This window comes from Anser anser, assembly GCF_964211835.1.
Source record: "Anser anser genome assembly, chromosome: 5".
Taxonomy (NCBI): domain Eukaryota; kingdom Metazoa; phylum Chordata; class Aves; order Anseriformes; family Anatidae; genus Anser; species Anser anser.
This window is the reverse complement of record NC_139725.1, coordinates 5025067-5049246: the sequence shown is the minus strand read 5'-3', so window position 1 is coordinate 5049246 and position 24180 is coordinate 5025067. Positions and strand designations below refer to the sequence as shown.

The 24180-nt window shown below is 36.0% G+C and overlaps 1 protein-coding gene across 1 annotated transcript in view; it reads right to left on the bottom strand.

Annotated features, from left to right (window-relative positions):
* The window catches only part of INSC (INSC spindle orientation adaptor protein), a 510527-nt gene that overhangs the window by 195632 nt on the left and 290715 nt on the right, over positions 1-24180 (bottom strand). Inside the window, exon 28 of the mRNA XM_083840240.1 lies at positions 18509-18594. The gene's annotated coding sequence lies outside the window, so the exon portion shown is untranslated. The remainder of the gene's footprint in view (positions 1-18508; positions 18595-24180) is intronic.

Sequence of the window (24180 nt, the reverse complement as noted above, 5' to 3'; positions counted from 1 at the left end):
TGTGATTAACAGAATCCCCAAAAAAAGGCCAAACAGAAACTAATTTTTTATGGTCCTCTTCATAGCTACTTGTGATAACTTTGCATATCTATAGTAATTCTTAGCATTCATTCTTTCCACTTAGGAAAAGGAGTGGATATCCCTTTTGGAAAAATTCTGACAATTTTTCAGCATTGTACAAAATTACATAATGCCTCTACTGATGCTGGCAAGTATAAAAACTAAAACACAGAGGTAAATTGCCCAAATTGACCTTATCTGACATGTGGAGAGTAGTCAGTGTTAAGTTTTGCAGAGATTCAAATATATGGGCATGAATACCTTGATCAAAAAACAAACAACAACAAAAAAGCAACAAAAAAACCAACACCCAACCAATCAAAAAAAACCAAAAAACAAAAAAACAAGAAAGGCAAAAGCATTTTCTACATAACATCCCCCCAATCTTTCAATAAACAGCACAGAAAATAGATCATGTACCATTGCCTTTTAATTTCCTCTTTCTCTAATGCTTTTTTAGCTGTCTTGTGGTTGACTAGAGCAGAGACCAGGCAGCAACATTCTAATCATCTGAAGGTATATTTTTCTCAGATGTCAAAAATCATTGAAAAACGTCAGGAAAAGGAAAAGAAAAATTGTGCGTGCAAGACAATAACTAGTCAAAAAGAATTCTAAACAGCAGTCTGCAATAATAGGAATCTTTGTAGATAGATGTCTGTGACTGGATGAGATGTAACACAGTAGTAATTGCCTCTGTAAAAGACAAAGCAATATAACAACATTGTCCACCTAAGCAAATGCAGATTTGGATGAATGAAGGGTAAGTCGTATCAACTATTTACAGAACGCAATTTAACAACCTTCAGAAAAGATAAATCTCTAGAATGATATCAATACAGATTTGGGATGTTAACATGCCAGTGAGAAAAGAATAAGGCTTATTGAATGTCTTGCAGCTTACTGTTTTTAAATATAATATTTAGATTCAAATAGCTGCTCAGATACTGTACAGAATATAGTTTTAACACAATTTAAAATGCAAAGACCAAAAAAATCAAATCAATTTATCAAGGGTTCATGAATCTCAGCTATTTTCTGAGGGAAATGGAAAATGACACAGAACATCTACATGAACAATCAAAAAAAAAGCACAGCTGTGCTGGAACATAATTCATGGATTCCACATCCAAATAAGCCTGACAGTTCAAGTTACTGGAACTTTACCATCCACTTCATTTTTCCATTTTCACAATGATGTACCCACTCCCTGTTTTGTATGAATTTAGTGACACTAATAGTAGAGCAAAATCCAACATACCAGAGTGAGTCCTCAGAAGTTAGTCAGCCTAGCTGTGAATACTCCCACAGTACAGGCATGACTAATCATCATGTTCACTAGTTCTGTAATGTGCACAAATCAAAGTTTTGGCAATACCCTGGCAGCTTCCAGATTAAGAAAAAAAAAAAAAACACTGAGGCCAACAGAATTACAGAATTCAGTAAGGATGACTAGAATCAAACCCAGTATAAGTGATTGGTGAAAGTAAGAAAGAAGAATACAAATATCACATAATACAAAAAGCCACAGGATTGGTTTTACCCATAAAACCTATTCCCTGAAATATTTTAACTGCTACCAGAACTACCACTATGACCAGAGACTTCATTACACTACCTGATAATTAATGCACAGCTACCACCAGAGACCCAAACTCAACTTTACTGCAAGTCCATGGAATTTCGTAATACTACAGATCTGTTCCTTAGACTACAGCAACTCTAGATGATTGAAATACTTACTTTGGAAATGTGTCATGAGAACATTTAAATCTTTATTTTCAGAAGGTTGTGGGAGAGCAATGAGGAAATAAAAAAATGATTTCAGCAATTCTGCTGGCTTTGGCTAGCTGACCTTCATGCAAATTTTCAAGGTGCTACAGTTGCTTTATATAGTAACTGGAGAAAAAGGATGAGAAACTGATACATGTTCTACAGCACATGGACTAATCTCAGGCTAGTGAAACATTCATTTGACTATGTTGTCCTCTGTCTTGTGTTAGAAAGTTAGAATTCTTGTGTTAGAAAGTAAACACACACATGGTATAAATAGCTTTAGCAGGCCACTCCATGGTATTTTTTTCCCTATTTCAAAAACACCATCCATCACATTAACATTCACTGGGAGTCCCAATCATGTGTACCTCTTGTCATATAGCAGGTCATGTGGCATTCTCTGTCATAGGAGAATGTGACCACTCATCGCATGACGCAACTACCAACTTTAAGGAAATTTTGTACTAAAGAGACGGACAATCCTGACTGAAGTCAACAGAATCAAAAGAAAAAATGCAGACTTCTGCAAGCATAACTTTCCTAAAGTGCAAGTACTGTGAGACTGAGGAACATTAGGTTGCTGGAATGCATTTGGAGAAGAGCAACAAAGCTGATGAATTGACTAGAAAACAAAACACATGAGGAGCAGCTGTAGGAAGTCAGGTTGTTTAGCCTGGAAAAAAAGGATGCTGCGGGAAGACTCCTGGCTCTCTACAACTACCTGAAAGGAGGTTGCAGCAAGATGGGGACTGGTCTCTTTTCTCAGGTGGGAAATGATAGAACATCAAGAAATGGCCTCCAGTTGTGCCAGCACAGCTGTTGACTGGGTATCAAGAAGAATTTCCTCAAAGAAAGGGTGGTTAGGCAGTAGAACAGGCTGTGCAGGGAAGGGGTGGATTTGTTATCCCTGGAGGAATTTAAGAGATGTGTGGAGGTGGCACTTAGGGGCATGGGTTAGGTGTGGACTTATGTTAGGTTGATTGTTGGACTTGATGATCTTAAGGGTCTTTTCCAACCTAAATGATGCTATGATTGGCAAAGGCATTGACAAGCTTTATACAAAAAACCTCAAATACTAAAAGCTGTATAAATATAGCAGGATTAAGATTTAAGCAGCTCTCTATAGTAATTAATGTCAGCTTATCTGGTTCTAGATCACTTGGTGGGTTTGAATCCCATTGCAAAAGTTTTGAGAAGATTAATTTGCTGTGCTTCTCAGATCCTCAGCTAGAGTAAAACACCACTTAAGTCAAATAGGCTATCCTCATCTATATCTCTTCAAGAGTTGGTCTTTATATTCTTTTATTTCTCAGAATGTTTTTCCTCAGCTGCTGTAAAGTTTTCTTACCTGCTTTTTGTTAAACAAGCAACAGCACAAATACCCATGCTATGACTAAAACTTCAAGCTTAGCTTTGCAACGAACATACAAATGCTTAACATTCAAATTACTGAACCTTCTACAAACAATTTCATGCCTCATTTTCCAGCTCTGAGTTGCTACAATGGATATCTTCACAAAACATGTAGTAAACCTCCAGTGTTAAGTATTCATTATATACAGTCTCCTTCTAAATTTCTTTGACCATCACAATATTTCTTTGATGTCCCAGCATTTTTACATTTCAAAGACTAAGATAACAATGTGATTTTAAAAAGTCTGGAGGGGGATAAAAACAAAATACACATCTGTACTGTGTAGCAAAGAAACTGCATTAAGACAGTTTCAGTACACTAGTTCAATTGTCCTGACTTTTTTGATTTGCATTGGAAGGGGTTTTTGTTGTTGTTGTTGTTTTTTTAAATGGAGCAAAACAGATCATGGAAATCCCTGCTATTAAAAGCGAAACAGCAATGTTATTGTAAAACATCAGTTGTTTTGTTGCTTCTTAATTTTATTTTGGTTTGCTTTGTTTATTTTTTAAATCACTAGGATTGTGACAATATAAAGAAATTCTCACTTCACTTTCAATCCTCCACAGGCATGATGATGAAAGGAGTTCTGCTCACACATGGGAGCCTCTTTTTTAGCATACAGTACATAAATGGACTTTACATGGCTGGACTGAAGCCCTCAAGCAAGAAGAGAACAACTGGGAATTAGAAAGATGTGGATACTAATATTGTTCAAAGAAATGTATATATCTTCACTGTGTACAAATCCACATACATGCATGTTGCATAATGTCTGTGTGACAGACTTGCTTAAAAATTAGGATCTCTAAAAATAGACAGCAATCTTCCATATTGATGTGCAGATCATTTGTGTGGCTAATTTCCATATGATGGTAGTGAAATAGGTCATATCAGTGACAAAAAATATGCCAAATTATATACTTTATAGTTTGTTAGCACCTTGCTATCTAGTCATGGTCAGTTTATATTCTTGCTTCTTCACTAGCAGATTCCAGAGTTGGAAACACATAAGTATACGAAAGCCCATATAAAATGCATACATTTGACAATTTAAGAAAAAGCACGTTGCTTTAATTACAGATGCTGAAAGAATACAAACCCCAAACTGTCATGTGTTATTACTCTAATGATTTTGCCTGCTCAAAATGAATGAATCCATACTCACAAAACACTGTTAGGCCAGTAGCATATTAAATAAATAATCAGATGCTAGATACATGGTGCCAGGCAGGTATCATCTTCCAGGTTTTATAATCTAAGGAATTATGATATGCAGTTTTACATATGGCTCATGTTAAGAGGTATTTGACTAGACACGAGGGGAAAGGCCAAAATACTCTGCCTGGCATAGCTTAAAATTCTAGAGTTATCTTCTGACTACAACCTTCTAACATTTACTAAACCAGTCAAGCAAAGACACACAAAATCATTGCTTTTAAAAACAGACTGTAGTAAAGTTTGTGTATTTACAGAATCTCTGTAAATCATCATGATAAATTTCTCAACTTCTCCCTGGTTAGCAATGCATTTAATCTCATAACACTTCATTATATACCTTTTTCAAAGCAGAAAATTAGTTGTTGCTCTCACTCACAGAACTACAGAATTGCTGAGGTTGGAAGGAACCTCTAGAGGCCATCTTTTCCAGCCCCCCCGCCAAGTGACTCCTGTCACTTAAACCAATAAAAAGGTAAACATCGAAGTGAAAAGAATGAATCTGCAGCATCTTTAGATTTCATGCAAGATTAAAAAAAAAGACACTTTTTCCCCCTGTTTTAGTTCTTGGTCCTGTTCCATGTCCACCACTCATATTTTGCCACTCCAAGAGCTATGCTAGATCAAGATGCAAATGTTCTAATTCTCCATGCTATGAAAGAAACAAACATATATGGATTTATTGATTCAGTTCAGCAAGATCCAGTTACAGCATAACGTTGGTAAGAGAATCTCTCTCTTTACAGTTTTAAATCTAAAGACTTAAGCCCAAAGCATTCTAGTTTCTCCATGATTAAAATGTCCATGGAACCGGACTAATTCTGTAGAAGTTCTGTGCCAGGAGGCTGCAAAACAGGGTCCAGAATTTTAAGATTCTGAGCCAGAGATTTACTCCCTCAGATCCTATGAAATTTGAGCTGAAGACATAATTTCATCTGCCAGAACTATATTATGACTACTTCTTGTGGAAGCTTGTTTGTTTTATATGTCTATTTCCATTCCCCCATTATTTAAAATATTTTAGGTTAGAAGTCATATTTCATCTTACTGAATTTTAGTAAAGGCTCTAGAGTATCAGGAGGGATTTCCTCTGTACCCTGGAGGAAGGGGGGTGGTGATAAGAAGAGGTGTGTGTGTAGTATCTAGAATTGATATCCCTTTAATAATGTTGTGACCTTTTTTCTGAAAAATAAAATATTCACGAATAAGTGATTCTAAAACCACACCTCTTCATAGACTTTTTAATCTAATGTAACTTTCTGGAAAGCACTGGAGCCTGAATAATACTCTTAGCAGAAGAAACATAGTTTTAGGCTCTTCCTTCTAGATAGCTTGTTCAAATACAAATCTATATAGTCTTCTCACACAGTACCCATTACCTTCAAAAAATAACGCACAAAGCAAACAGAAAAAAGCAAAAAAAAAAAGCAAGCACTCAATATTTTTTCTGACATCTGTGAGAAAAACGTGTCATTGAGAGGGAGAAAAAATGCATCAGAATTCTCATATTAATTATCTGTCAAAACTAGAATTTGGTCCTTTTCATACACAATGTGTATGTTTCTCATATTGTTTATATCAGAGGAGTATGAAATAGTGCATCCACTTAAAACTGTTAAAAGTGTTTTTTAAATGTTTTATGTTTGGTTTTGTAGCGTACACGTGGGAACATACATAACCTAAAATAGCTAAGGAACAAAATATGTGTAATTTGAGAACGTTCAGTCTATGAGTCAGCATATGTTAATTTGTGTTTGATTTAGAATATAATATATTGGACTTTCGCTTGTGGGCTGCTTGTCTTTACTGGCAGAAAAACAATATTTTGAGGAAGAACTCCAGAAGATAAGGTAATAATGGCATCAACAGAGTTAAAGTTCAAGATTTTGAACACTTTTAAAAATTAAATTTTTTTGCAGGGATAAACTATATTGGAAGAATGCATTAATCAACAAACAACTCCCAAGACTTCTTTCTGTATCTATATGTTCCTAGGTGTATTTTACTCAGCGAGGCAGTATACTGCGTAGGTACCTGCCTGCACACTGAGAAACTTTTAATAGAGGAAAACAGTTTGTCTTTACCCTACAATTCAAATAAGCATTTTAATAATAGATTGCAAGTAAAGACGCCAGGGAAAATATGCAAGAGAAGAGATTCGATCAAAGTTTTATTGTGACAAATACTAAAGACAAAAAAGTAGGTTTATAACTCAAAGCAATATTCCAAAAGAATAGCTTGTACCAACAATTCTACATTTCAAATGCAAATTATCTCACTCCTTAAAGATAGTATCATAGTAGTTATGTGTAGTAAACTGTTTCCCTTTGAATGTTAATCAGTTTTTGAATGGTTATGGACAGTGTTTCACTTCTGAATTTCTGAACTCCCAGAATCTCTGATGGGAGGTAAGAATAATCAGAGTACAAGATCACTAGGATGCATCTATTTATGGACTGGTTTGTGGTTCATAATGAATTAAATCTGATCAAAGGGACATTTTCCTCCTTTTTTTTCCTTAGTATATTGATATACCAAAAATTGACTTAAAAAAAACCAGCTTCAACACTAGACTGAGTCAGATCTAGAGACTCAGTTCAAGCTGGGGAATTTTTCTGTTACTATTATACAACTCCTGCTTAAGGGGTTTGTGACCTGATGTAACAATTACCTTAAAGAAGGAGGGAAGAAAGCAGAGAAATGAAGTTTAAAAAAAAAAAACAACACTCATTAACCTTAACATGTTTCAAAACACAATAAAAATCAAAAGTCAATTCACAGTTTTTAAAATGATTCCCCAGTATTGTGGTGCAGCAATTTCAGTCTGACACTTCACTGTGTCTTGGTCTGGTTTTCAAGCATCATTCCAACATTATTTCAAAATCTATTTAGACTCAATAACTCAAAACATGAGTTGAAATAAAAGGAGGACGTAGTACTACATTACCGCTTCACTTCTCATGGTAAAACTACATGGCTGAAGATGAAAAAAGAAATTTAACGGAAAAATTAATAGGAAGATGGCCTAGAATGAGCAGCACTTTTGGACACAAAAGTGCTGTCAGAGTATTAATTTTTAATCAGTCTCTTATAATTATTTTGCTGCTTTGAAAGATGAATAGATACATAAACACAATATTTGGAATAGAAACACTGCTAGTGCAAATATATGCACTGTTCCCACCTTCTCTTGTTTAACCAAGTTGACATTAGAAATTATGCTTATCATTTTGTGTATTATTTCATAAAGGAATTTGGTTTCATGAATTCTTTTTTTTTTTTTTTTCCAGGAAGGCTTGCTTCCAAACTCTTTTATTTATTTTGCATGAACCAGAACCTTTCAGCCAAAAATGGTTAACTTATTTATGGTGGTTTTCCCGATTCCCTCATTTGGTGCTATACAAGTCAATACACAGCTGAGATTACTTTGGCACCAGGTACAAGAAGGGCATACTTCAATAAACCAATAGCACACCTATCAATTTCTTGGTTTGGTAATCATCCTCCTCATTAACAATGATTCGATAACACACAGTATTTTGAGGCATAAGATTTGAGGTCCCTAAAAGCAACACCAGCCATCCCAGCCCTCCCAAGCACCAAAGCAGCCTGAGAAGTGTAGTATAAGAAACATGTCCCTCATTTCCAACTCTAGAGAAATATTCCATTCCCAAAACAGCCTGAAGAACTACACATTCAACTCCTCCTTCAATCTTTCACACTCCGTATGTTGATATTTGCTACATGACCTGACTTAGAGTTGGCAGAAGACATTGAAGGTCACAAAAATGACCAAATTAAAATAAACTTATGAAGTTAAAACCCTTTCACCTAGACAGCTCTCTCAACAGCTGCCTCACAATATGAGGGAGCTGCATTGTGAACCCCTTTATTGTTGAATTTCAAAGCAGACAGAGACAGACATGTTTCTCCAATGAGGACCAAACCTGTCAGCCACATAGTTCAAACAAATTTCAACAGAAATAAATGGAAAGCCAAGTACTGTGCACTGGTGTATGCCCTACTCAGTGGCATATCCCAGTATGACCATTTGAGGGCTCTCTATGGATTTAATGATTGTATTTGACTGCAAATCCAACTTTGTCTGAAAGGCTGGTCCTTGCCTTGACATTATTATTATTTTTTTTTTTTTAGCTTTTGTCTTGGACTAGAGCACGTAGGAGATATCCTTTGTAGAATTTTTTGACAATAAGAGCATATCAATGTGTTCTCTTTGACCCTTTTAGAAGTGTTCTGCCTCAACAAACTTGCAATTTTGACTATCTAAAGGGGCGATTTTTGTTAAAAAAATAAATCCACGCTTCAGAATATTAATATAGAGCTGCATATGATAAATGGACATTACTAGGATTTAAATTGTCTGGAATTCTATTTTTTTGGTGGTGGTTAGGGATTTCTTCTTCAGAGGATAGAAGGGCTTCCGTGCTTCTACAAAATGATCATAAATAACTGTTAGCATTACCCTCTCTTTGACAAAAAGTAATGAATAATGAATTTGCAGACAACGCCAAGGGTAGGCATAGGGGGGGGTAGGAAGGCTCTGCAGGAGGATCTGGATAGGCTGAGGACAACTGTATGAAGTTCAACAAGGCCAAGTGCCGGGTCCTGCACCGGGGGCACAACAACCCCAAGCAGAGCTACAGGCTGGGAGATGAGTGGCTGGAAAGCTGCCTGGCCGAGAAGGACCTGGGAGTACTGGTTGAGAGTCGGCTGAATACGAGCCAGCAGTGTGCTCAGGTGGCCAGAAAGGCCAACAGCATCCTGGCTTGCATTAGAAACAGTGTGGCCAGCAGGTCTAGGGAAGTGATTGTGCCCCTGTACTCAGCTCTGGTGAGGCCGCATCTCAAGTATTGTGTTCAGTTTTGGGCCCCTCTCTACAAGAAGGACATGGATGTGCTCGAGAGAGTCCAGAGAAGGGCAACAAAGCTGGTGAGGGGTCTGGAGAACAAGGCTTACGAGGAGCAGCTGAGGGAGCTGGGGTTGTTCAGCCTGGAGAAGAGGAGGCTCAGGGGCAACCTCATCACTCTCTACAGGTACCTTAAAGGAGGCTGTAGCAAGGCAGGGATTGGTCTATTCTCCCACATGCCTGGTGACAGGACCAGGGGCAATGGGCTAAAGTTGCGCCAGGGTAAGTTTAGGTTGGATATTAGGAAAAACTTCTCTATGGAAAGGGTTGTTAGGCATTGGAATGGGCTGCCCAGGGAAGTGGTTGAGTCACCACCATCCCTGGAGGTCTTTAAGAGACATTCAGATGTAGAGCTTAGTGATATGGGTTAGTGGAGGACTTGTTAGTGTTAGGTCAGAGGTTGGACTAGGTGATCTTGGAGGTCTCTTCCAACCTAGATGATTCTGTGCTAAGCAAGCCATATTGATTATTGTTATGTGTAGGAAATCCCTTGGACTTAAAGGTGACTCTGAAATAGAAATTATTTTCATCTTGCTACAGCAAGTACTCAGTTTGAGATATAAGCACCAAACTTTCCATTAAGTAGCATCTATCCATCATTCCCTTAATGATGCATAAGGTCACATTTTCCACATTTATCTAAACTAGAGATAGCTGCTCTTCAGCTGACAATTCATTCTGTTAAGAAACAGAAAACACCACCAAGTTTTAACGGTCTTATGCTGGATTTCTGACTCAAAGACCTCCTTCCCTGTCACCTCCCAACAACCCACAAGTGATGAAGATGTTCAAATGCTTGAAACAAGATACTCTTAAATATCTCTCTCCATAGCCTTCTCACAACATATCAACATTGTTAACAGGTTTTTTCTGTACAATTTGAATAGAATTCTCAAAAAAAAGAATGTCTGAACTTCTTTAATCATTTCACTGGCACATTCACCCAGCTCAGCTTGTTAACTATACTGTAAGTCAGCTTTGATATACTTCCTATGTTAAGAAATCCAAACAGCAAGTTTTAATGAACATTGCAGACAAGTCTTGTGGAACCTGCAATAGAAGCATGCACTGAATTTTGTTGCCAGTCCTTAAACTCGAGTCAGAATTGTTGACATATTCTTAGTCTAGTCTCTGTTTCCTGCAGAAACCATTGACATTTCTTTCTCGTGTCCTGAAACAAATTGACTGTTTGGTACCAACAGATGAAAACCACAAATGCTTTAAAAGGGTGGAATATATTGGAAATGTAAATCTGCTGGCACAAAACAGAGAAATCCTCTCAGTGGAGTTTAATTCATGACTTCATAGGTGCTATCTGCTAAATATATGCAGACCCTAAAAAATGTAGGTTTATTTTCTTCTCAGGAATTTGAACCCATTCTTCCACCCACTCACACAAGATTAATTTGAATTAAGATTTTTTTTTATTATTATTAATTTGTACAACCTGTAGTTTTTCCTTCTCATTCCAGTTAGGGTTTTGGTATATAAATCCATTCTAAATGTTTTCACAGCTGCTCAGAAGGTGTTGATTCTTAGTGTCAACTCATTCACTCAACTTAACATAATCATTCCCTTTTAATGAAACGGTTAACAGGAGACTGACAACTATCATTTTGCTGATGGGGTCCAATAGCTAGAAGAGTGAAAGGTGACAGTGGTGTAATTACCAGGCCTGACATACTTTGTTCACTTTTTTCCCACCTTTTTAGGCAGATGAGGCAGTACTGTGCAATGTCAACAATCAAAATGGAAATGCAGGCAGTGTGAAGACCCGGGTGAGTAATTACCAGGGGCTGCAGACCTGTGACTACTCCTAGTGTGGCAGGGCTGACAAGGTGCAGATTGTTTTTTATCCCCTAGTGTGAATCTGCCTGTCTTGCTGTTGATAGATCCAGGTGGTAGTATTAATTAATACACCAGCAGGAGCTAGTTCAGCTCTTGACAATGCATTATCTTTGAAAAGAAAAGGCAGACCATTGTTGAGGAAAAAGTCATTCCTTTTGACTTTTTTTTTATTAAGGTTGAAAGATATAGTACAGCTTGAGAAGTAAAAGTTTATCAGCTTGAGGAGTAAGAACAAGAGATGGCTTATAGAAATAGAGTAAAACTAGATCTGTTAGCATCTTTGAAAGTTGGAGGTAAGCAGGGGTGCATTGCGTAACAAAATTACACTCACATGCCAATTCCACTTTAGGTAGACACTATTAAATTGTTCAGCTGACTAGTCCTGTATGCAAGTATGAAGCTTGTCTTGTTCTGTTTAAATTTTTCGACCTATGAACTTTACATCATCAATTTCCTGACATTTGACCTGCAAATATATTCCAGTGGAAAACACTGATGATTATTGCTACTGAACAGCAAGTAACTCTAATGCAGGCTTTGGTTGCAGGTATACTTAGCACTCTGTATGTTATCTAAATGTACAGTAACAGCTGACAGTGTTCTAACCACCTAAAATTATTAGTTGTACTATCACTTAGACCATTTGATATTTTACATTCAAAGTTTACATAGGAGTATATGTAACAATATAGATTTTATGTCAATTGGATGAGTAACACTTGTACCAAGACTACTTTTTGTGTGATTATTTGTAGAGCCACTATTGTAAACAGGATTTAGGTCTACCATTTTTAGCAAAAAAAATGGTAGACCTGTAGCAAATCAAAGGCATTTTATGTAATGGACACAGGCAACTCTCCCCTTGTAGCTGGGGTATGTGAAGGGGTATAAGCTTGAGTCGTCATCAATTTAAATGCTCGTACAAGCTCTGTCCCCTCTGCTCTAACAGTAGCTTACTCCTGGGAACGCTTAGTAACCAGTTTCAGCCAACACGATTCAACTTGGCAAAAACTTACTCTTATATTCACTCTTACTTCAGTGATCAGGTAATGCTTGCAAGGTGATGAATGCAATGCTGATGACGAATTTCAGAAGCATGCTTAAGGTGCAGTTAAAAAAAGACAACACAGCTATGATCTTAAATATGTAAAGTTGTTTTCAAAAGCAGGTCACCAGCTACTAAGTCACAGTGTGCTTCAGAAAAATTTACATCCCAAGTAATAACTACTCATATGAAGTTATTTCATCAGTACCATACTTGTAAAGTATGGAATTTTAAACTGTTTTTAAATCACATCTGAATAATCTTTTTGCATTCAAATTTCAATGTCCAAGTCAAAAACTTCAAATGTGTTCAAAAAAACCTGTTGAAGTTTCAAACTTTAAAAATACTACACATAGATCAATATATACACACCTACAAATGCATACCTTAAGATGATCTTATGCAAGAACTCACCAAAACCATAAAATGATAACACATACACCCAAGTGGTATTAACCAAAACTGATGTACAAGTTTACTGCTGCTATGTCACGTATGCAAAAGTAATCTTATTGCAATAACACACAGTATTAAACTTCATCCCTCAAACTTTTACACTCTATTGAAAGGAAATAATAGTGTTAAAGAAAAGCTAATCCTGTGATCTTTTCACATTTGGCTGCAGATGTTATGCCATTTTCAAGAGAAATATTTGCCTTCCTTCTTACTCACTCGAATAGTTACTGGGCTAGACACACTGCAGTCTTCTCAAATAAAATAAAATACCCTGTTTAATTGAATGCCTGACACTCAGGATTGAACTGCTGAGACAAGCCTGCACACGCATTAGTCAGAAGCAATATTAAAAATAGACTCTACCAGATAGCAGAATAGCAACATACAACAACAAAAGCTGATAATCACTACTGAGAACTTCTGATGATAGATGTGAAAGCATACTGGAAAAAATGCAAATGAAATCTATGCAGGAATGCAAAGAAAGAAATAATTTTACACCTACAGGCTATAATAAGATCTCTGATTGTTGGTATCACACCTGTAGACCTCTGAACCAGTATGGTAGAAATACAGGGCCATGACTCATTTACTGTAATAAACAGGTTGCTGACTGATGAGAAACAAAGTAATTTGTACCTCCTTCTACTTAAAACTTCAGTGACATGAAGGGCAGTTAGGCACCCTCTGCTGTGAGATGGCAGTGTGGTTCCTTACGAGTTGGTGTCTATCCACAACTTTGATTTCAACTGAAAAGCTGCATTTGCATGGCTACTATGGATATTTTCCTAGACAAATTTTCCTTTGCGTCTTGAAACACCTAGAATAAAACTATGATTTACCACCACCTTTATTATCACTTATTCCCTGAATTTAGGGTAAAAAGACACTTGGTAGATTAATAAGGCCCAAAATATTACTGGTGTGAGGAATATACATCAGTAAGCAATAAGCGATGTAAGAAAATTAAAGTCTCTTATCAGTTACACAGCCTTGTGAACAAGTATAACCTATTTCACAGACTTCTAGACTTAGCCCTACCCCAGGGTAAATAATAGCAGAAGTAGTTGCTTTAATTCATCATTTGTTACTCAAACTGTTGTTATAACAACTATGAAAAATTCATTAGACATTTTACTTATCAACTTTCCTGGGTGTTACTTGTATACAGCAAGCTCTACTCAGCTACCCTCAATCATTTCTTGTACCCTTAGTAAGGCTAATTAAGGGTATGATCATTGTAGAAAGGTAAAATGAGGACTGGGTGCAATCTCTGGTTTACAAACAAGACAGTGCCAACCGCTTCTTCTCTGTACCTTAGCCATCATTTTTCTGTCCTACACATTCCACAATAAACATGAAATAATACAAGCCACCTAATCTTCCAATAAAAGAGACAGAGCTATTGCGCTGGGGGCAAGGATACATGCGTAGGCATTAACTTAGAATGCCTAATGTTCGTTAGCCCACAGAAACTTATCCATGTTAAATGATTCTTTCCACATCGTTCACAAGAGCATCCATCTCTAATGCCCTACCTTCACTTTGTTGTTAGAAATGAAGTATACACATACCTACTTTAAAGCTTATTTTGGCAGTCTTTGCAAAGCTATTGTTTCTAAGAACTGCACCACAGAATTGGTGAAACCACGTCTATATCAAGTCTGGCGATTTTGACTCTGTGGTTTACACCCTTTAAAATTACTTTCAAGGAAAGGGATGACTTCCATTTGGTTTTGAATGCTCATTTTGGGATAGGAAACATATTTGTCTGCACTACATGACTTATGATAAGACCTATTTTGCTAGTTTTGACATGAAACCAGAACAATGCTTTCTGCAGCTCTGTTAAAACGTGACTTCTTTGGACCCAGCCAAATCGTTCACTTAGAGGTTCAACTGAAAATTTTCCCAGCCCTAATACGGAGTTGAACAGCACCAACAGCAGGATGAGCAGAATCTAGTTGCCTAAATTCAGTGTTCACCAGGGTTGGGGAACCACCACAGAACAAAGCCCTCTCAAGTCTGGAATGGCTAAGTTTCAAAAACCATCTCTCTCTGATTTGAGAATACTAGGCTCTGCTTCTCTCACCTACTTCTTGCCTGAAGGATCTAGAAAACTAGGCCTCACTGAAGAGTACAGAGGACATTTGCTCTGTTGAGGTGCCTAATAAAACTGAAAACGATATCCAGAAAACACATTTGTTGTTAGTATTTTCCTTCCACAACACTGATGAAACTTGAAATTTTGAGTCCTACTCTGATTCTTTCCTATGCACTACATTGAAAAAAAAATCTACATATTTAACAGAAGGTTCAAAACTGGGGAGCAAGACATCTGAGACTTAGCATTGTATTGAGCTTAAAATTAACATCTTAGTAAGTTGGGTTTAAATTATTCATGTAAAAATATAACTTGAATAAGTACATCTATTATAAGCTAACAGGGACTTAATGAGCTTCAGTAATTAATGCCAGGAAATTACTCCGAGAACCCCAAATGAAAAATATACTAGCCTAAATGATAGCAATGGGAGACTTTATAGAAACCTCAGAAGGCATTCATAACGTGACAGGGGAAACCTGGATATAGGGGAGAATGACAGAAAAAACACTGGAAAGAACACATTTCAGACAAAGTTATCCAAAGATGACCACTACAGTAGGTTAAGGCTAAATTGTGGGTATTAGTATTCTTTACACAAGTCTAGTTGTTCAATTTTTACATGTTCACTGCACCTGGGAGTCTGTAGGCAAGATTCTGACATCCTTTTTGAAAACTTGGATACTGATATGAATTAAACCTATATCTTGCTTTGAGCAAGGGACAAATCATCCCCGAAACTGTTTCTGATGCATCAGAGTGCACAAACCAGTATAAATCATGATTTATTAGAACTTCTCTGAAATCTGTATTTGCAAGAAGTCTTCAGATTTCACACTCAACTTTGATGTAAATGTCAAGTACAGGTTGCAAACGTGAAAGACGAAAACAATTTAAAGCATTATGTTAAAGTCAGAAGAAGTTGTCAATGTGAATAACATTCTGGTCACAGTTTCATTTATGCAGTCTTAAAAATACAGTAATAATGGATTTTTTTTTAAAAACAGTGGAATAAAATCAAATTATTAAGAGACTGAGTATGTATCACGTGATTCAGTAAAACTGTAATTTATGTTCAAGCAAACCTGTCAATCCGAAATACTAGTATAAATATTTCACCCACACTTAATGGATTTTCTTAAATCCTTGTCTCCATACTTTGCTATTCATCTGAACAAAATTCTTCTGAACTGCCAGCACTGTTTGAGACTGATTATGATTTGCTAATAATCAATTGACAATGAGAGGTGGCAAATAAGGAGACTTCCTAGGCTCAAGCAGGCTCATTCTACTCATGCAATTTCCTTCCTCCCCTTGAATTTATTTTACAAATATCTTAGAACACAAAAAGACTATTTCTGTTCCATGTAAGTTAACATTAATTACTCACGTTAGTACCTTCACACAATGACAAAATTACTACCTTGAATATGTTCAGAGAAATTTCTCCTTAAAGATATCCCCTGCCAAAGTACACTTATCAAATAGCCTAGGATTTAATTTCTGTAAAACTAACACATTTTTCAGCAAAACTGACAAATTTTACTCCAACACACACACCTTATTATGTAATATACAACATAAAAGCGTAACTGTTGCACAGTATCATGCAAAACTGAATCACTTTCTCTAAAGAAAAACATAATACAATAGCTGGTGTACATTACTCATCTCTTAATTAGATGCTAATTAATGACTCACTGGCTTTAATCATATCAGTCTGGTAATACTATTTATGCCACACAGAATAATGATCTACTTTACAAGAAATCAACGTGGCACATGTTGACATAGGAACGCATCCAGCCGTAATTCACTCTGTGTAAATATATCCACCCATACTTGGATACTGAACAATTTAGAAGAGAGACATTAACTTAGTTGACGAGCAGAGAGAGAAAGGGAGAAGCTAAGGAATGAAAACAAAGAAAAGTACTTTTTTTTTTTTTCCAAAATCTTATTAAACTGTGAGAATGCTAAGTACTTATCAATACATTTTACATTCAAATCATAACTTGATAATTTGTTCACGCTGGCAGTGTTAAAAAGACAGATTCATACATTTAATTTTCATGAAATGTATTCAAGTACTACAGCAAAAATTATACAGTAGATATATTTTATGGTAGATAACTGACTATAAATGAAGATTTTGAAATTATCATTGTACAGTAGGGGTAATATTTCTAAAAGATCACAGAGAATATTTCAGCTGTACCAAGAGCATAACAAACTTAGAACACCAGGAGGAATCAGACAGGTATAAAGTAATTTTAACTCTAAAATAGAGTATGTTTATCTTAGTTGTAGTTCTGGATTATTATTACTTTTTAATGCCCAATACGTTGTTCCTACAGATGTGGTAGCATTTCAGAATGCATACATAAAACTGGAGTTTTTCATTTTGAGTTATAAGTTCACTGTTTTTCCTTGCACGAGGCCTTTTTAAGTATTCATTGCTTATGATACTTTGTGGGGTTTATTTTTTGTTATCTAACTTACTTTTGAATATATTCAGCAATTTATTTGAACACTAATATATAATTTATTTATATAAATATCTTGGCTTATCTTGCAAATAAAGTATTAAGAGGAAGACAAGAAGGATCTTTAAAAATTTGCATTCCTAAAATCATTGAGGGTATCATTGTCTATGCTCGAAAATGGTCTCACCTGATACGAAGACCAAGAGATATTTTGGTGGAGTTACAGAAACTAAAACACGAGGAACCATGGGCTAGATTTAAAGAAGTTAAGAAAAAACTCCTAGCTGTTTAGGAGTATGATTTATTAAACATCAACAGAATTCCTTCTCCCCAGTCATTAAAACCTGGTTGAATATCCTATTGTTCCTTATTCTTAAAGAAAAGTAGAGCAAAGAGAAATATTTTCACCTCTCCTCCTTCAGCTAGCTACAGCTTCCCAGTGATTTAGAACAAATGACATAATTGAGCTAATCAATATAATAATGTAATTTTCACTGTCTTTCTTCTTTTGCAATTGCAATTACAATCATTCATTTAAATGCAGTAAAATGTTACCTCTGCGAAACAAGATTTACTTTTTCCTCACATACTCATGCACGTCTCCACCAAGTTTCAAGCAATAAACTGAGTTTTAGGCATTATCACTGTTGAAGTCATAATCAGAGTTCAGAAGTTACTGTGTTAAAAATAATTTAATGACTGAGTTCCTTGTTTTACAGGGGTCTAAACCACTGAAGGCAGCTTGAATTCTGTCAGAAGAATCCGCAGTTTACAGTAAAATAAATTGACCCTTTCTGTTCTTTGTACACTCCTTGCACAAGTACTTCCCTCTTAATTAGTATATTTATTTCCTATTTGATGGCTGCTCTCTTCTTTGCTAAATAGGAACTTTAGAGATTTACCATGAAAGACAGCTGCTTCCAGTATTGGAATGCTACCAATTAACCACTTATACTATTTCTTACTTGGTTTTATCACTCTACTATTTCTGTTCCATTGTTTTCACTGGGTTTTAAATATCAAAATAATAATATATGGAAAAATTACACCAACTGAAATTTTGTATTATTTTTCCAGCATTCTGTCCTAAAGGATAAAAGGAAATTAGCAGGATTTTGCATAAGCTGAGCATACGTTTTTATATGTGATCAAAATATTAGGAGACTGATAATCCACTTACAAGAATGCCAACAGCTGTATTAGGGCCTGGCACAAGGAGTCGTTCACTTCAAGGATAAACGTTTAGAACTCTGCAATTTTAGGCTTCTGGGGGAAAAAACAAAGTTTCGGTCACCTTAAAAGAAATACTTCTCAATTAAAAATATTGAAGATATTGCTGAATGCAAGTGCACAAGAAGAGAGACCTCCTGGAAGCAGTCTTTTTCACTAAGTAGTTCCATTAATTCAGCAGAAAAAAGTTACATTGCAGTAGTATGGGGAACTGATGTTAGGCCAGACACTAAACACACAGATGATACAAAATTGTCTGTCATATAAATACAGAACTGCAAGGTCTTCAAAGTCTCTTTTAGGTTTCTAGAATTTTACGAAGTTATAATACTCTGCAAATTAAATCTGTCCACTAAGCCTGAAAAAAAAAAGCTCTCTCTTTATTGGGATAAAACAACAGGAAATATTACTGCTGTAGATGTATCAAGTGAGCTCTGAAGAATTAAAGTTTTCCCTCCTAAAAAAGAATGGGTGCTTTTATATAATTATGATGCAGCATAAATAATGTTTTCTTGTCTGCTTATGTCAGGTTAGTTCTTACTGCATTATGCTATATTACTTAACGTACCTTAATACGTAAAGTGCCTCAGTGATTCACTTTAAAGCAGTGGGCAATTTTAGCTGACTGCCTACACCAGACTTCATAGAAAAAACATTTGTCTTTCCTAGTTACGATGCTGGACAAACTGCAAATTTCAAAAGCGCTACTACCAGACATCTTTAGCTATTGGATACACTCTTATTTAATTGTCAGTGCAAGGCAGCATAGACTTTATCACCATTAAAAGTAATTTTAGCACTACATACACAGGACCAATTGCCATGCAAATGAATGGACAGTCAACTGCTCACATATTTGCTTCATAACCAAAATCTTAAGTAATTTTTAATTTTGAAAAACCACAGTAATCATGAACTGTTACATGAAAATATACTTCACATATTAAAATGGGATATTGTAAGAAAATAGTGATATGCGTGAGTCACTGTTTTTAATTTCCCTTTCCGCTGAAACAGAGAACATAACTGGACTACAGGAACATGTATTTTTAGATAGACAACTGACTTATGTAGATACACTATATACATTCTCAACAATTTGACCATGGTTAAAGGGTATTTATATTCTGATGTGGCTAAAATTGAACATGTCAACACTAATGCATTTTTCTAGGAGAATCACTACTTTCACCATAATTTCCATGGAAAATTTGTGTGCACATGCAGTAATAGACACATTTATAACATCAAAAGGATTCAATTTTCTTTTCAATCATACTACAGTATGAATAGCTTTTCCTATTGAATTTAACAATAAGGCACATTACCACAGTCTAAAGGATGGGGTACTTCTGCTTGCTCATATGAAAGTATGTCAAACAATATATAATAAATCTCACAATAGTTCTGGGTTAACTGCTCCTTTATATAGGTTTCTTTCTAATACATTTGTGTCAGCAGATTTTTATTATTAAGTTTGTAAAATCAGCAGCATTTCAAACTCTGCTTAACTCTCCACAACATTAACAGATTATTTAAATATTTGAAGGTATCGACTGACTTTGTATCAAGAAATGACTTTGTATGAAGAAATCAACAGAAAATCCATACTTAGATGTATAGATTTGTTTTTCTAACACTGATAGTCAGTTTACCCAAGCACATACATCATAGTCTGTCACTGCAACATAGCTGTGCTATACCCGTGAGGGAGAAAGGGAAGATTTTATGTATGAATCGTCTCAATCCTGCATGCCTTATGCACAGCAAGAAAGAGTATTAAAAACAGAACAAAATAACCAAAAGAACATACTGAGCCCTAAAATAAATTGTTTGAATTACACATTTATTTTGCTGTCATGAAAGAGGATTCTTTCAAAACCTTTTCCAGTCAATGAAAAGATTTAGCCTTAAGAGTCCAACTCTTACAATCTGAACTGCCACAAAATGTTATATGGTACATCTAGAGGCTTTACATGTTCTTGCAAGACTGCATGTTTCTCTAGTAATCAAAGCTAATAATTGACACGTTTAATATTCCTGTTTAGGCTTTATTTCTTTTTAAGCCGTATGAGACAGAACATGGAATAGGACTGCAAATTGCTTAGATATAAGGCCTCTTATACAGGTGTTAATCATGCCCAACAGATGATTGGCATTTGGAAATTTGAGAGCTAAGGAATACATCTTAGCCATAAAGAATAAGTGGAGAACTAGTGTCCTGATCTGATAGCACAATTTCTCTATTTCCCTGTATAAGAATAAAAAGCTGACCTGTGTACTATCTGCTGTCTATATCGCTGCTGCATTCCTAGCTCTGTTCTAATGGGATTAAGCCAAGCAAAACAGTCAAAATGCTTGCAACAGCTTGCAGCTGTGAAAAATCCCAAAATTCAGGCATTTAGACAGTTATTCATCTTTATGAACCACAGGATTCTGTGGGATTTTTCGTGCTTGTTTGAAATCATTTTTCAGGAAGTATGAGATCCTTCTTCAGTAGCTTTTTCAGACTGCCATTATCACCTTCCTATAAAATGGTGACATTTGACATGAATCTCTTCACCAAAACCAAATTCCCTTACAGTTAGCCCCAGATATAATATTCTCTCCTAGTCACTCACCCTATTTGAAGACTTCAGTTCTATCACTGCACTCTTCCAGTTTTATACTAGAGTAAATCTGATTGAGACAATGGTGAATTGTGCACTTGAATCTTGGGTTGGAAAGGACCTTAGAGATCTCTTGCAGTTACTACTCTTTATTATGGAAAAAGATGTGAACCATTAAGCACAGATTTTTTTTCCAACTACAGCAATGCTGGTGCAATTCTATATTCTCTTCGTTCTCAGTGACCCTTTTCTTACTGCTGTCCTACTAGAATGTTTGTGCATCCGCCATATTACAGCATGTCTTCTTTCATTCCCATGTATCTCGAGATATCATTACAAGCTTTGCATGTCTTGTCAATCATTATTAGAAGGGTGGGTGCGAGCTTGGGGGCAGATCATTGTAACATTAAGTCCCTGAACAAATGTTTGCAGACTTAAGGCCTATGTTGTCTTTGGAGACAATAACACAAAAAATAATCCCTAAGTGAACATTAAAATAATTTAAAATATTATTGTCAAGAATGACAGTGGAATATATATTTTTTGTAAGTTAATGTTGTTTCCCTAGCAATTTGGAAGGGTGAAATCATACTATTATCGTTGCTACACTTCTGGTTTTGAGATCTGTAGAAGCACAGTAATGAAAGGGGCTGTACAATCCTTCAAAAGGCAGATTAGATACTATTTAAATCTTCTAGAGGTGTAAGCACTTCGGAAGATGCTCATATATTACTGCTCAGGTAAAGACAACAGTAGACAACCAATATGAAACATCTTACCAGTACCACACTAAAAAGATTCAATAGCTAAAGCATGGTATAAAAACAAAAAACACAATAACATTTCCCTGTGCCTGTGTCCTTTTTGTTTGCAAATACTGCTGACCAACTTTACAGAGTGAAAAGCGGTTTGTGTTATCTTTAAGCCCAAAGGAATTTTTCTTTGTATTTTTTTTTTTTTAATATTACAAACTACAATTCCATTTGGAAGGAGTTTAGAGTTTACTAAGGAAAATGAACTGCAGTTGGCCAATTTAGTAAGATTTTACACCATATAAGATTCCTTTCTCATTTGTTATTAGAATACAAGAATACCTTCTGTAAATCATCCTCCAAAATAACAGTACCGTCACCACTTTTTTTGATCATGAGCCTGCTAAATAAGCATCAATTAGTTAATAAACTTTGCCAGGATGATCCTCCAAAAGAGCTCTGTACTCTTTGAAGAGCAGGAAAGAGACCAATAAGGTATTTTGATCATCTGCCAAGCACAGGTCTTCACAACTGTTAAATCCAAAAAAATGTATTCCCCTGTCATTCTTGGCAATAATATTTTAAATTATTTAAATGTTCACTTAGGGATTAATTTTTTGTGTTATTCTCTCCAAAGACAACACAGGCCTTAAGTCCGCAAACAGTTGTTCAGGGACATAAATGCAAACATAACAGTATTTTCACTACTGAATTTAGATAAATCACCACACTGTATGAAATCAGACATATCAATAATGCTTGCACAATCTGACATCTTAACTCCATCTCTTTTTATGTACAAGTCCTTTTATGTAAAGTCCTATTAAATAGCAAAAGACGAAAGAGAACAATGAGGAGAAGGGAATGTGGAGGGTATGTGTCTTGCCTCCAAACAATTGCATTTGCTTCACATGGAGTTGTTAGTGCAGCAGTATCCAGGAATTGCCAATATAGAATACAGATAGGCGACTGCCCACTGTGCAAATCTTGAGCTCCTCTAGCTGCGACAAAATAATGACACTTCACATAGAATTGGCAGACCTGCTTCCTGACAAAGAGGCAAGAGTCAGGAGTATATACATGGGGAGAGAAAGAGGGGCAGCAAGGCAGGAAAAGAACTGTTCATCCAAGCTCCCATGGAAATCCTAAGTGAAGAGTTATTTAGAGACTTTATGCTTCAAAAAAAAGTTCCAAACCTCTAAGAAAATAAATTCAGTTTAAGGAGACTTTGTAGCAGTCAAAATGCTAAAAATTTTTCTTCAGTTGAAATGAAATATTTCCTTTATCAGATATTTGACGGCGAATGATATTAATCTCCAACTTAACCATCTGTTCTGCCTTCTCTAAAAACCAGGTCGCACTCTCCTATGTGGATTATGGAGACGATGCAAGTAAAAGAAGCCTTTCTGATATGTGTGAGTATGCACATGTATAGTGTTCTTGCTTTGTGTATCTTTCTGTCCTTGAAATGGATCTTTCACCTTAGATTGTGCCCTTCTATGAAAAGTAGAGTAGGGACATAGTCTAGTATACGAAGGGCTTTCTTGTTTTATTTGCATGGATGTACAACTCTAAAAAGAAATAGAACAAAACAAAATTATTTAAATGTGTAAGACAATTTTATTTTCAAAAAGACAGTCATCTTATGGAAAATGAGAAGGAATTAATAAAAAAAATAGAGTTGAGTGGAGCAAGAGGGTTGAGGGACTTCTATTTGTTTTGAAAGTTCCACTGCAGAGGAATCAGAAAGCTCTGTTTTTAATTTGGAAGTTCTTACACTATAATCCTAGAAAAGGCCAGTTACTAGCTGCTGACTCTGCAAGTCTCCCCTCACACTGCTGGTCAGAGAGTGATCAATGAAAATTGACAAATGACACTGAATGCAGAGTCAGCCCTACAGAGGTTTAGTTTAGTGAAATTTGCACACAGAAGAGTCAAAGCCAGAAAAACAGAAATAAAAACCACTGACACAGTTGTCTATGCAGAAGGACGGAAAGATCAGAACATGAAGGCAGCAAAGGACACAAAGGGGCAAATGGATGGGTGGAGAAGTGCAAAGCATTTTATTGTCTATAATTTATGGACTGTTAAAACTATTGAAGCACATGACGACCAGGTTTAGTGCTGAGACAGAAGGATTAAGAGGATGGAGGGATAAAACAAAGTATGAAGAGTAAAACTGCTTGCTTGTGGAGTTCTTCTCAAAGGAGTAGTTAAGACAAAGGACATAACAGATTCCCCCCGGACAGTTGAGCTGGAAA